The 13,441-nt window shown below is 40.0% G+C and overlaps 1 protein-coding gene and 1 long non-coding RNA gene across 14 annotated transcripts in view; one reads left to right on the plus strand and one right to left on the minus strand.

The window, feature by feature from the left end:
• LOC144303242 (uncharacterized) overlaps positions 1 to 13,441 on the plus strand; it is a 303,577-nt gene that overhangs the window by 127,582 nt on the left and 162,554 nt on the right. The window lies entirely within an intron of this gene.
• Positions 1 to 13,441, minus strand: part of LOC144303244 (uncharacterized) — a 49,256-nt gene that overhangs the window by 1,437 nt on the left and 34,378 nt on the right. The window contains exon 6 of the long non-coding RNA XR_013370304.1: positions 9,653 to 9,799. This is a non-coding gene — a long non-coding RNA (uncharacterized LOC144303244). The remainder of the gene's footprint in view (positions 1 to 9,652; positions 9,800 to 13,441) is intronic.

Genomic DNA, 13,441 nt, shown 5'->3' on the forward strand with positions numbered 1-13,441 from the left:
CCCAGAAAGAAACCAGCCATCTGAGTAATTGAATCTTTCCCACAACAAGGGATGCTTCTGTCCTGCATCCAACCCCCCAGTGTCTGATTGTTGGGGAAAAGTTGAGGAACACTACTTCTAGTTACTTCAGTGAGGATTAGGTGAGTGCCTGCTATGTGCCTAAACCTCAAGATCTTTTGATAACAATCCCAAGAAGTGTAGTACTGTGTGTAAAATATGAGGGACACAGATGATCTTGGTCTGAGATAGGAAGGGAGTTCATCTTATAGAGTTGTCAGTCATGCCATCTTTGCCAGGGTTGATTATTCAGCTGGTCTAATTCCCTGGCTTGGTGACCCTTTCTTCCTTCTATTACTCATTGGTCAAAGAGGGTACCATTCTAGGAGAGCAAAGGGTCATCTTAGGTAAGTGAAGTGCTATGGGAACCATGCTTTCCTGCCTGCCCTCTGGTGGTAGAGGATTCAGAGTCTGAGACTCAGGACGTGTAAGAGTGACCCTGAAAGGTGAGAAAGCATTCTTAACACTGACTTCAGGAGTACAATGGCCATGCACAGCCAGGTCCATCCATAAGCAGGATGTGGCTATGCTTAGAGGGGTAAGGTCTTCTCAGGAGCCAGCAGGTGTGATTACTGACAGTCAGTCTCCCCAGCACCTGCAGTCCCATATATAGCATTCACTGTAGCCGCTGCCATGGCTGGGATTCCTCTTAGTACGTAACTACTGTGCTAAATCCATTCTCTGCATCCAATGAGAGGATCATATGGTTCTTAGTTTTTCTCTTGCTGATATGATGAATCACATTGATTGTTTTACGGGTGTTGAACCAGCCTTGTGTCCCAGGGATAAATCCTACTTGGTCATGGTGAATAATTTTCTTAATGTACTGTTGGATCCTATTGGCCAGTATCTTGTTGAGAATTTTTGCATCCATGTTCATCAGGGATATTGGTCTGTAATTCTCCTTTTTGGTGGGGTCTTTGTCTGGCTTTGGAATTAAGGTGATGCTGGCTTCATAGAACGAATTTGGAAGTACTCCATCTCTTTCTATCTTTCCAAACAGCTTTAGGAGAATAGGTTTGATTTCTTCTTTAAACGTTTGATAAAATTCCCCTGGGAAGCCATCTGGCCCTGGACTCTTGTGTCTTGGGAGGTTTTTGATGACTGCTTCAATTTCCTCCCTGGTTATTGGCCTGTTCAGGTTTTCTATTTCTTCCTGTTCTAGTTTTGGTAGTTTGTATATGTTCTCATTCATTTGGGGAATATAAATAATAGTGAAAGGGAATATAAGGGAAGGGAGAAGAAATGTGTGGGAAATATCAGAAAGGGAGACAGAACGTAAAGACTGCTAACTCTGGGAAACGAACTAGGGGTGGTAGAAGGGGAGGAGGGCGGGGGGTGGGAGTGAATGGGTGACGGGCACTGGGTGTTATTCTGTATGTTAGTAAATTGAACACCAATAAAAAATAAATTAAAAAAAAATAAATAAATCCATTCTCACTCGGCTGCCATGCAGTTGGCTCTTTCATCTCAGTTCAGTGTGGTGGTAACTACCACAGCTGTGTGCCCTCAAAGTCCCAGCCATAGGCTCCTCACTAGCCTTCACCAGTCCCCCTGATGTCTCATGACTCCTGGGTCCCTAGCCTGTTCCCATTGCTGAAAATGGAGTTGCAACTATCTTTTTCCAGTGTCTACCCAGGTCACTGTCCTGTATTCACTCCCTGATTTGAGCAACTTCCTTTTTTATGATGGCAAATCACTCTGCTGCCTCTACCCTAATTCTCTGTAGAAGCCCTAATTGGCATACAAAGCTGAAAAGGGGGGATGCTGACCTGCATAGCTAGGGAGAAGTATGCTAACTATAAGAAATGGAGTTCATGAAGATTGAACTCAACTTCCTCCCTGATGGCATGTGATGAGTCAAGTCTGAATGTCCAATTCAATATTTGATACTTATTCATTCACTTAGTAGGACAGAGCCTACAGAATCATATGAAAGCAAATAACCTGGGTTTTGCTCTCAAAGTGCTGATCATCTCACTGAGGAGACAATCATGAACAACTACAACCATCTCTCCCCCCCGCCCCCCGCCCCCGCCCCGCACACACAATTAAATGGCAAGACAATGATGCAAGGGTTGTTACAGGAAATGTCAAATGAGTGCTCTTGACCGTAAGTGTGGTATGTTTTGGGTAGAGATGGGGAGTCTGTGGGCTTGATGGTCAGAGCCCATTCTATAATATAAAAGATTTAAACTTGTTCAAAAAAGAGGGTGAGAACTTGATGAACACATTCCAGTTTGCCATGATACCATACCATCCATATTCTCTACTTATTTAATATGTGTCTAGATTTTCTTCCAGACAGACTATAAATTTTTGAGTTCAAGAACCCTCCCATTTTCTTTCTGGATCTTGCTCCTCTCACAGTGAAAAACACTGTCTTCTTGGAGTATATGCTAAAGACATGCACTGGATTGACTCAAATTAAGTCACACTCTGAGGTATTTGCCTACATAGGAAAAAATTGAAGCCGGCTTAAGTAAAAAGGGATCTTCAGGCAGCAAAGGTCACCCAGACCATCCCAGGAAATGCAAACTTTCCTGTGACATGGTCAGAAATTCTTTTTAGCTTATACCTTTCTAGTAAGACTAAAGGCATTTGTGCTAATAATTCTTATAATAATTATAATCTTATTATGGTTTCCTCCAAGGAAGGCTTGCCATAAAGCTTAAGATTCAGAGACTCTCACTCAAATAGACCCCTTCTAAATTCTTTTACCTAATAATTTTAAATTCTTTTTCTAAAAGAGGACCCTCAAAATGGTATTACCTTCATTCCTCAGGAAGTTTGGAACTTCCTCTACAGTTTATCATTTATTATCTAAGTGCTTTTTTCATGGAAGCCCAACAACAGTCTCATGAAGTAAATTCTATATAATTTAGACTTTATCAAGAGTCTCAGAGAGGTTAACTGACTTGCTCAAGGTCACACAGCAAGTTAGTAAAGATTCAACTTCTATAAATAAGTTTCAGAGCAGAGATGAGATATTCTTATAAATTATCCAAGATTGAAGATTGAAGTCTTTTCATTTCCTCTCCCAGACAGTGAAAATGAGAACACAGCTCTGAGTAACATTATGTTCTTTCAAAGCTACCCTCTGCCTGTAAGGTGAGAAGCCTGGGGTTGCGGTCCCAGGCTAGCAAAGCTCATGGGAGCAGATACCAAATGGAATTCTGTGGTTGTTTATTGGTGCTTAAAGTCTACCACATTCTCCACTTCAAACTACAGCAGCAATGGGATAGAAAACAGGGTTAGAAAAACTGACTTAATTTAAAGACATGTCTGGGGCATCGAAACTGTTTATAGTTTCTGAGTTTCATTTTGTTTTATCCTTTTTTTTTTTTTTTTTTTTTTTGCTGTAGGGAAGTCAATTGTGTCTTATAGTATAGTTCTTCTGAACAGGGAAGAAGTGTGCCAACCTCCAGTCATTTGTGAAAAGTTACTCACCAAGTGTTAGTGAGCATCTACTGTGAGCTCTGCACGATGCAAGAGGCTGGCTGAGACCTAGTCATGAGCATGGCAGAGTCGTGGCTATGTAGGAAACAGTATCTCTGCAAACCTTTAGGCCTCAGATCCCATCAGAAAACCAGAAACAGGGGCGGAAGTCCTGCATGCGGGGGCCATATGTCCAAGGCCCTCAAATGTACATTTCTGGTCTTTTCTTAAAGTGAGGTTTTAGAATCATATCATGATATGATTGAAAAGAGACATTGATAATAGATCTTGAAACGTGTATTCTGTTTCCAGATGGAGAGGGAGAAGAAGACTCCCCACTGAGCAGGGAGCCCAACATGATGCTCCAAGTGGGGCTCAGTCCCAGAACCCTGAGATCATGACCTGAGCTGAAGGCAGACACTTAACTGACTGAGCCACGCAAGCACCCTTGTGCCACTAAAGTTTAAAGCAATCTATGATTTCTTCTCCGTGGGGAGACAGAAAAGATCAAAATAGTTCCACCAGCATTCAGATTCATGGAATTATATACTCTACATATAGCAAGCATGTTAATGAATTTCTCTAAAAAAACCCAGCTCTGTCTCTAATGGGTTTCTGACACCTAGTATCATCTCCATCTATTTCATGATTAGCTGATGGCTTGAGGGTAAGCTCCTTGTGAGCAGGTACTATGACTACCTTGTTCAATGCTAAACCCCTGGTGTGTGAGTGATATAAAGCATTAGCACCCACTAAAATATTTGTTGAATGAATGAATGAATGAATGAATAAAATGAACCCCTGAAAGTGAACAACATGGAACGTGAATGACAATTTGCTCGGTAATTATGTTAAATGCTTTATACCTATTACCTTAATTCTTAACAATTCTATGATTTGAATAGATAGCTGTTGTTATCCCCATTTAATAGATGAGACAATTGAGGCTTAGTGATTTTTTTTTCAGTATCACCCTCTTTGTGTATGCTGAAACCAGCATTCAAACCCATGACTGTCTGAATCCACAGCATGAGCTTTAACCACTTAGTTCTTTTGCTTCATTACCTTTTGACATAACAATAGCAGCAATAGTAAAGATAATAATGATGGCTATGCTTATTGAATACTATCTTCTTCTTACTGCCCTTACCATTTATAAAAACTATTTTGTTAATTGCTATCAAAAGCTTTTGAAATAGGAATTACTGTTATCTTAATTTTATAGGTGGGGAAACTGAGTCTTAGAATCGTCAGACCACTCATAAGTTGTATAGATAACTTTGATTATAAATCAACAGTCACACAAATCCATGTAATTTTTTTGCAACATTTCAATGATAAAGCACACAGACCTTTCGAATAATATTCAGAGAGGCAATTTCACACCAGAAGCTTTCTCAGAGGCTGATGTCTCAAAAATGAGAGCCCCTCTGTTTCTGGGAGCTTTTGTGTTACTTCCAACAATTATTTTTCATTTCCCACTGCTGAGCAAGCCAATAATTGGTGCCTTCGCATCTAGTTGCTCTCTGGATGACAAATCACATTACTCTGAATTCCCCATTGCTTTTGAACTCTCTCCAAGGCCAGTGGTCAAAAAAAAAAAAAAAAAAAAGAAACTTTGATCACCTGTGTTCATAACAGAGAGACTGGGCTTCCAAAGGCCCCTAGTTTCTGGTGGCCCATGGCTTCCGGAGGCCCCAAAGGGGGACTCAGATCAGGCAGAGACAAACCTTGAAGGTTTGGAAATATATTCATTTTTTTGTATTTTCCATAACAAAGTACCACAAACTTAGGGGCCTTAAAACAATAGAAATATGTCCTTTCCCAGAAGTCTACAATCAAGTTTCTGAAGAGTTATGCTCCCTGGGGGCTTTACTGAGGGAACATGCCCTTGCCTCTTTTTGCTTCTGGTGACTCCAGGTGTTCCTTGGCTGTGGCTGCATAACTCAGATCTCTGTCTCTGTCTTCACATGGATTCTCTTCTATCTTTTCTAAAGATGCTTGGTATTGAATTTAGAGCCCACTCAGTTAATCCAGGATGATCTCATTTCAAGACTCTTAATTATTTCTGGAAAGACCCTCTTTTTAAATACAATAGTCCCCCCCTTATCTGTGGAGGAAATGTTCCAAGACCCCCAGTAGATCCCTGAAATTACAGATAGTAATAAACCTTATATATACTATGCATTTTCCTATGCACACATACATATGAAAAATATTAATTTACAAATTAGGCACATAGAATTTAACAACATAACTAATAATAAAATAGAGCAATTATAACAATAAACTATAATAAAATTTATGTGTATGTGGTTTCTCTCTCAAAAATATCTTATTGTACTAACCCTTCTTATGATGATATGAGATGACAAAATGCCCAAATGTTGAGATGAAATGAGGTGAAGAGACACTGTGATGTAGTGTTAGACATACGTCAGAAGGAGGATTATCTGCTTCTGGACTGCAGTTGACCATGGGTAAGGATAACAAACTTCAAATAAAGGGGATTATACTATAAGATCAGATTCACAGGTACTGGGGTAAGAACTAGGTTGCATCTCCTTTGGGGACCACCATTCAACCCACTTCAGGGTCCATGCAGTTATATCTGTGAGCTCCAAGTTTTAGCATGGGGATGGCAAGAGGCTGAGGGATGTCCAGAAGCCCAGATTTTAAATATCTTGATGGTTACTTTCCTAGCTTTTATTTTATAAATAATACTTAAACATCTACTATGCAAGACATTAGGAACTCAGAGCTAACCTGAACTGTAAGCATTCTCTGCTTCTCAGAATCAAATCAGACAGACTGACAAGAGCACAGACACTCATGGTTCAGTATGGGATGTTCTCTAAAAGAGAGATCAAAAGGATCATGTAATGTGTTCAGGGAACATGTTGAGAAGGGAGGGCAGGCAATCTAGATTCATCTGTATTGTTGAGGAGCTTGAGGACCAGTGAGACTGAGTCGTCTAAGATCCCACAAGATGGAACCAAGGCTTGAACACAGAGCTGACAGTTGCTTTGAGTCCACATGCTTCTAGCAGATGGAAATGAAGAATTTACATCATAGGAGGTAGATCATCACATTCTTAGTGATTTTGCTTTGGATTCTAGAAAATTTTATTAGATCTGGCGAGCCATTGTGGAGGAAGTTCATTTAGACTAGTGTCTATCTAATGGTCTCACTTTGTGTCACATTAAGCTTTCTTTCTTTCTTTTTTAAGTCAAGATATAGTGGATATGGAAACCAAACTATCTTTTGATAAAAGGTTTTCAAACAACAGTGAGAGAGTCCCTGATTTGTGAACCCTTTACCAATTCAGATAGTATGGGTTAATTTTGGTATCTGAAAGAATTTTGACGTCTAAAACAACCACCCACACCTCCTTTAATAGAAGATTGTTACAAACATAAAGGAATATAATGAACTATTAGCAATAGTTTTTATGCTGCCAATTAAATGTTCTCTTGTGCATGCTTACTGCTGGATTTTCTCTGTCCTGAGACAAATGTCAAAGCAATTCTGTCAAGGAATTTCTCTGGGTCATAGTTGCTTCCTTTTGAGGGCATAATCTGGTCAAAGGGCTGTTGGTGAGATTGCTTTGAAAAATGCACAAGTTTGTTTAGCAGTTCCAAAAGGAGTTATTACTAAGATCAGTTTATGTAGATTCTAAGCTACAGCTTTTTTCTGTCAAAAGTTATTGTGGCTCTTTTTCAGATCCCATAGATAATGTCATGGAGAGAGGAGCATTGTGCTTTGTTGTTCCAACACAAAAGAGAGCATTAAAAATGGGAGAAAATATACTGCAGAAAGGAAAAGAGATAGGTGCAGCATGGAAGGTGTCCTGGTTGAGTAGAAAACATCAGAAGCCCACTGAGGATATGATAAGAGTTCAGGTAGCATAAGCCCATGTACAGTTGTAGAACCTTTGGATAAATATAGACTTGTTCCTTATATCCTGGATTTGTACTATATGAACCTCATTTCTGGTGTAGTCCAGATAGTTTCTTGAACACAGTATGCCATTCTGTTTAGTGGAGAGAAGGTCAAGTGTTGACATTCTACAGCCTGCCAGGGAAGGGGCAGTGTGTTGATCTTGGCATGAATGGTTGTCCTGAAGCCCTCAAGCATGTCGGATCCTCTCACCCTTATCTATCTCTTATCCCAGCATCATTGCAGGGACCAGTTCTCTGTGGACTCCCACCAGTTTTGCACAAATGTGAATTGGGAGCAAAGTGCTCAGGCTTGTTTCTTACCCTGGGTCTGCTACCTTGTGGGTCACCACAAGAATCCATTCATTTGACTTCCCATGTGCTACCTAGAAGTGAGGGGAGTTAACACCCCAAGTAAGGGGGTGGTTAATAACCCAACCTTTGATAAAAGGGGATAGGAGCTGATGAATGAACAGTTTCCCCTTTCTGCTCTAAGGAGGCACTTCTAAGACACATTTCCAGTGGTTTCCCAGAGAGTCCTCTGGGATGAAGCAGTCTGAATGTGATGGCCATGCAATAACACAAACCTGAATTCAAATCCCTCCTTCCCTGCTTTCATCTCCATCTTTCCTTCCTTCTCCCTGGATTTATATACCAATAATTTAGTATATGCAATGTGAGTAGTTTCACTAGGGAATTATTTTAATACCTGTTATCTGGTCATGAGGCCAACCTAAGTCTATTCTTAATATTGTCATAGCCATTTGCTTGCTTGTGCCTGGAGATTTTGGCTGCACTCTCTTTCAATGGTGTGTTTTTAATGTTTGCTCCTCACCTGGCTTTGAATCAAACACCTCCATGAGAGTTTCTAAGAAGTGATTTGGGAATAAGTTTTGTTGGGAGACTAGAGGATCTTCTCAGTTTGGTCTAGGACGGTGATGGGGATCTTTTCCTATGTGTATGTGTGTGTTTTATCAGGCTTGCCCTTGAAAAGATGTGAAATATAAGTGAAGCTTTCTGTTCATGCATATATTATTCATTTGTTTCTTCCTTCATCCATTATACAAATATTTATTAGATGTGCCAAGTACTGTTTTAAGTCCTGAAACTACTATACTAAATTACACATGGATCTTGGCTTTAGGAAGAATTTAGTCTAGAATACTGTTTCCTAAGGTGTGTTCTTCACAACCTAGTTAACCTAGTTTCACAGGGGTTTCTTTATCTCTCTCTCTCTCTCTCTCACTTTATCTCTCTTTCTCTCTCTTTCAGTAGGCTTCATGCCCAACTTAGGGCTTGAACTCACAACCGTGATATCAACAGTCATATGCCAAACTGACTGAGCTGGCCAGGTATCCCTAGTCTCATAGGGGTTTCTTAATAACAAATGGGAAGTGAAGTGCCACATACTAATTTTCCTTCTTAAAAATTCTCATTGTACTTTAGCCATAAAGATTCCAAAAGGTCTGGCCTATAGAAATGTTTATCTTTATTTAACTCTTTTTTTTTAAAGCTGGTATTAAAATTCTTCAGACTGAAGTTCTGGGAAGCATTGAGTATGCTGGTATAGTGATTCTCCTTTAGGATGCCTCTCCTGATGGGGCTCCAGGGATTTTTATTCTTTGGGCACTTCCCCCATACCTCCAACACTGCCACTGATCCCAGACTGGTGATGTATGATGGTGGATACATGTCATCATACATTTGCCCAAACCCACAGAACAACACAAAGAATGAGCCCCACTACAAATTATGGACTCTTGCTATCTGGTCACACTGACCTTTAGTGCCTCACAAGAGCATGTTCATTTCCTACTCAGGGTCTTGGCACTTATTGGACACTGCCAGCAATAGTCTGCCTCCAGATATCACCTGGCCAATTCCTTGTTGTTGGCTCAAGTCTTTGCTTTATGCCATCTCTTCAGAGAGGCTGTGACCATCCATAGAATATCTCCTTATTCCTGCTCTGACCCTGCTATTGTTTCACCCTGTTTTGTTGTCTTCTTAGTACTCATTACTATTCAGAAGTATCTGGTTTACTATTCAGAAGTATCTTAGTACTCATTACTATTCATGTTTGCTTCATCTTTGCCACAAATCCTGGCATATCATAGATCCTCAATATGCATTTTTTTTAACATGTGACATAGGAAGTAGAATGAATTTTAGATATAAGATTTACCCTGGGGAATCATTCAGAAAATTGCACAAGTACTTACTTTATTTATGTCCCTCTCCTTGTCACATCAAATGGCTGTGACCCACAGCATCACTGTGAGGGCAGAAACCAAATTGGTGTCATTGGTTCACAATATATCCCAGTGTCCAGCATTATGCTTGGTGCACAGTAAGTGCTCAGTAATTATCTGATGAAAAAATAATTGAGTGAATTAAAATGAATAAATGAATGAAAGACATACAAAACGATAGTATCTACTCTTGCCTATAATCTCACCAAAGTCAGTGTTTTATGTCATATTTCAAATGAAATGGTGACAACTCAGTTGTATTCTTCAATGTTTGACTCAACAGAGGCACACTAAGAAATCTTGTAGTTAATAGCATAGACTCTTTCCTCTCCAGCACTCCCTTGGTCCAACTGGTCATCATATCTCGAAGATTCTATGTCCTTAATACTTCTGTATTGACTTTAACCTCTATGTACCTCCTCTTGGCATCCACAAGCTCTACCTTGGCTCAAGACTTCGGGCTTCTTGCCTGGGTGATCGGTCTCCCTGCTGCTGGTCTTGCCACAATCCAAACCCTCCCTGCACAGCTGCACAGCTGCATAGTGACCTTTCCAAATTGTGAATTGCATCATGTCATTCTCCTGATTAAAAAGCTTCGGTGACTCCCCTTAGTTCCTAGGATGAGGCTCAAACTTCTCCATCTCCCTTTAGTCCCATCTGCCACACCAGCAGTCACAAGACTGTAGCTCCCCATATAGCACATGAGTCCATACCTCCATGGGACACTCCTGCAGGTTCCTCAGAGGAGAATCCTCTTTTCCTGCTCATTCACCAAAACCCACAGTTCAAGCCTTCTCCCCAGAAGTGCTCCCTGGTGCTCTCCAATCCCCGCCCTACTTATTATACACACCACCCTCCACATAGCAACTTACTAGCTAAGTGACCTTGGACAATTTACTTAATCCCTATCCCAGTTTCTTTATAAAGTGAGGATAATAGAAGGATCATTGTAAATGACATGTAAAGCATTTTTTTATGTATATATATATATATTCAGGAGTTTTCATATTGTATTTAATCATAAATTAGTATTTGTTTCTCTCCTGTAGAGTATCACCTTTCTATCTTCTGCCTACCAAAACAGCTAAGCTTCAAGTTTCTGTATCATGGGGATTATTGTCCTTTCTTAGCCCAGAGAGAATAAATAGAGGTTTCCTTTGCAAAGTTTTAACTAATAGGAGACATAAACCTGGGTTTTTTAGAAGAGATAGACAGTCTTCCTAAGACAGGGCATATTTCTATAAATAAATGTGGTGCTATGTATCATTCTCACCTTGAGCCCAGAGGTGCCTGGATTAGGAATGGTGCTGGGCTGACTGCCCTGGATACCAGGGTGTGGTTGGGAGCCATAGTAGAAGGGTCCTTGTCCTACTATTGGAGCTACGTGAATGTAGCTGCTACCTTGTTTTGGTGATGTGACCAAAGACCAGGAGTCCTCCTGTATTTCCACAGCAACATAACTATTCTTTCCTAGATTCTTATAGAATCCTAGGGAAGTGAAGGGGCTTCCTAAAACATGACTGTAATTAAAATATCACAATTCTATTAATAGAGGCTCGGAGCTGTATCTAGCTTTATTTAGAGCATAGAAAGCTTGTTTAAAGTTATTTTTTCTACCCAAATTATGTAGAACAAATAATACCCCTTCTACTTATATGTTTGTGTAACTCTGTATGTGAATGAGTGTATTAGCCTATATGTGATGATATATGTAATATGAGATGAAGGGTCGATATTAAGAGTTGCCAGATTCATAAAATAAAAATGCCAGTTGCCTATTTAAATGTAAATTCTAGATATGCATGATAAGGATTTAGAATAAGAATATCCCATGAAATATTTGGGATGTATTTATATAAAAATATTCATTGTTTATCTTAATTCAAATTTAGTTGGGCTCCTATATTTTGTTTGGTGATCCTAGCAGGTATGTATGTCTATGTGTGCATGTGTTATTATGTATGTGTGCACGTGCACATGTATGGGAGCTGAGGGCTCTGCTTACATTACCAGGTAAGTACTGTAATTGACTTTTGTCTCTTGTTTAACGTGGCTAAAGATTCAGGGAGTCCTGGAATGGGGATAAGGAGATATATTCTAAAAGCCTGGGTGGGAGAAGTTTCCCAAAATTCAGAGAGACTTCAGCTCAATAGTTGGAAGAACAAAGCTGAGAGAACTCTTAACTTCAATGAAAAGGGCCAGCTTTCAGCTATGCTTCCAGGGCCAAAGAAAGGCCTAGAAGGCTTGGAGGGATATGGAGTCTATCAATGTGTTTTAGTAAGGTGTGGTGGATACCACATGAACCAGAGTCAAACTGTGTGTTTGCTGTGTAAGCCCACACAAGTTGTTTAACCTCTGTGAGCTTAATTTCATTGTCTGCAAAATGAAACATAAGACTCTGTAGAAATGTACATGAGGAACAGTGCCTGTCTGGCATATTACAATAATTGTGAATGTTTTCAGATTTCCTAAGATATCTTAAAACACACTGGATCAAGTCAAGCATATACAAGCTTATTTAGCCAACTTCTGTGTCCCATCCCCTTCCCACCTTTTCCTCCTTCTCAACGGGGTCAGCTTTTGATACATAATTTTAGGAGGAAAGCAACACTTAACAATGGCATCTCTTGTTTTGTATAATCAGCATACTATCTAGAAATAATGATGTTCATGCCAGGCAATAGGTGTAAGCAAAAACCGCTTCATGTAAACCAGATATTCTAGGCTCACTAGGTCTTCAGTTTTGAGAGTTTCCTTGGGTCCGCTTACATTCCTGACCTTTCTAGGTTGGGTCTCCTTGTATACAAAAGACATTTCCATAAACAAAGGCAGCCCAATTCCCTGGATAACTGTGATATTCAAGCCAGTTTATATAGACAAGTCCATTCTTAAAATCTGGGTCTAATGGGCAGGTGGACTTGCACATATATTAATTCCTCTTTCTCTTTCTGAGCAGTCTGGCCGAATTCTGGGGATGATACATTGTGTGCCCTACCTGTTTCAGGTTAAATAGCTCAGTTCCTACTGCTGGCTATACTGGGTGCTTCTGCAGTAGGACAAGGCTTGGGCCTGGGCATTTTGCAAGATTTCCTCCACTAACTTGGGTTCATAACTGCTTCATTGAAGTATCTCATCTATGTATCATTTTCTGTCTTGACTTCCATGTCACCAAAAAAGTATTAAATGTCCATAGATTTAATTAATTTTGCCCTTGTAAGCCAATCATTGCATGCTTTGAAGTGATATTTGCAAACACTAGACCTCTCTTTGACTTGAATCTCTGTGCCAGAGCCTCTTGTGGCCATAATCCCTCTAGGCTCATGCCAGTTGCTGCTTCAAAGGGCCAATCATCTTGGATGGTTCCACAGTAAAGACTTAAAGTTTGTCTACAAGGCCAGAATGAAAGAGCTCTTTTCCAGCTGACTTGGTTTTATCAGCCACAATAACAGCCAGTCAATGAGCTATCTATGGACTCATGCATGGTTGATCCAATTCAGTTGTTAAGGTGCCTGAAATAACATCAATCCCATTGATTGCTTCACCATTAATGACAATCAGCCCTTATGATGACCAAAAAAACCTTTATTTGATTGGGAAATTATCAATAGAGTCATAAGCATGACATGTAGATATGGCCCAAGTGGGTCCCAGGGGATGTTTTTTCCCCCCTTAATTCCAAAAGGTAAATCTTCCTCATTGTGATTGTAATTAGAAAATGGTACTGTGTATAAAGGGGAAGAAGTGGGGAAGAAGGGTACC

This window comes from Canis aureus, chromosome 32 (assembly GCF_053574225.1).
Source record: "Canis aureus isolate CA01 chromosome 32, VMU_Caureus_v.1.0, whole genome shotgun sequence".
NCBI classification, from domain to species: domain Eukaryota; kingdom Metazoa; phylum Chordata; class Mammalia; order Carnivora; family Canidae; genus Canis; species Canis aureus.